Source organism: Acyrthosiphon pisum, chromosome A1, assembly GCF_005508785.2.
Source record: "Acyrthosiphon pisum isolate AL4f chromosome A1, pea_aphid_22Mar2018_4r6ur, whole genome shotgun sequence".
In the NCBI taxonomy this organism is placed as follows: Eukaryota; Metazoa; Arthropoda; class Insecta; order Hemiptera; family Aphididae; genus Acyrthosiphon; species Acyrthosiphon pisum.
This window is the reverse complement of record NC_042494.1, coordinates 75,575,410-75,576,942: the sequence shown is the minus strand read 5'-3', so window position 1 is coordinate 75,576,942 and position 1,533 is coordinate 75,575,410. Positions and strand designations below refer to the sequence as shown.

Below are 1,533 nucleotides of genomic sequence, written 5' to 3'. Positions count from 1 at the left end.
TACATTTTAAAATCTTAGATTTAAAAAGAAAAATTTTTATGAATTTCTAACTCGAAATAATTTGCAAATTTTCGTGATTTTTCCATATTTTGTCATTTTTTGAACTTTAAATGCTTAAAAAAAAAAACTGTGACTAACGATTTTTAATATTTTTCATTTGCCTTTGAAACAATATACTAGGAGCCTTTTATTAAATTTTCAAGCTTTTTTATCCAACAAATAAAATTTTATTGATATTTTTAGAAAAAAAACTAAAAAAAAATGGAAAATAAAAATGTCCGTAAAGAGCTCAAAATACATCAAAATATTTTGAAAATGTTATGGTGTATAGAAGATGCTAAGATAAACATTCAGTCAAAATTTCATGTATCTACGGTAATTTTTTTTAAAGTTACACCAAAAACCAAATTCAATTTTGTGAAAAATCGATTTTGCGTAAAAATTCCCGTTTTTCCTTAATTTTTCTTTTGTTTTTCCCGGCGCTTTTGTAAACCACTGGGAAATTTAAATTTTGACCTCCCCAATGCACCAACGATATTCACTTTCTGATCGAACAAGATACTGAAGTTGAAAATCGTAGCATTATTTCGACTACTTATCGTGTACACAGACACAAAAAAAATAAAAAAAAATAAAAAAAAAAATAAAAAAACACACATCATTGTAAAATCAATACATTCATCGTTCCACTCAGAATCTAAAACAATACTTTTTTGTTCACGTCACAATCGGGAAACTTTTTCCTGTAGTCACTTACAATTTGCAAAACAAGCTGTTTTTGCTCTTCGTTGATTGTCAATAACGTATTGTAATCCTCCATCAACTCAATACCCCCGCTCTGCCGTATCATGTACTACTCATAACTTGGTTACAATATTTAATGCATTTTTATAACTATGAATGTTATCCCAAGTCGATGGATCATTTTCAAGAAAACTTCCATCCAAATTAAATAGTTTGAAAAAATCTCGGGTCTCACTGTTAGCGAAAATATCTATTTTATATTTTTTATAAACTCGTCCATATCACTGTTGTTCAGTTTTAAACGTTTTGTACTTTCATTTGAACTGTTGTTACTATCTAATCGTGTCATTATTTTTCTTTTTATCTCAGTATTTAAATTTTTATCAAAAAATGTCAATCCCATGGCTTGGGGGCTCAAGTACCATAAATGATTAATACATTTTGAGACTGCTACCATTGATATTTCTGCATCTATTTCTTGGTAGTTGTACAACTTTTTCAAAAAAAGCAAGTCGTTATGAGGTGCAGCAGTTACGGAAGTTGTCTCAAACCATGCTTCGATGTATATAATTATTAAAAACACACATACATGGTGAAGTGCAGTTTTTTCTCTGGCACTTAGCTCAAATTCATTTCTAAATAAATAAATTTTTATACAATAAATTGCCTTAGCCATCCACCTTGCATGATGAATGGCACCTAGTACATGAAAAAACGTTGGAGTTTTTGGTTTTTCACCAAAAAAATTAATGCCAATTCTAGTAATTCTTTATATCGTTTCTACGTTGA

General features: G+C 28.8%; 1 protein-coding gene across 2 annotated transcripts in view; it reads left to right on the top strand.

Moving 5' to 3' along the window:
* Nucleotides 1–1,533, top strand: part of LOC100163274 (troponin T) — a 13,397-nt gene that overhangs the window by 11,320 nt on the left and 544 nt on the right. The gene's annotated exons all lie outside the window — the stretch shown is intronic.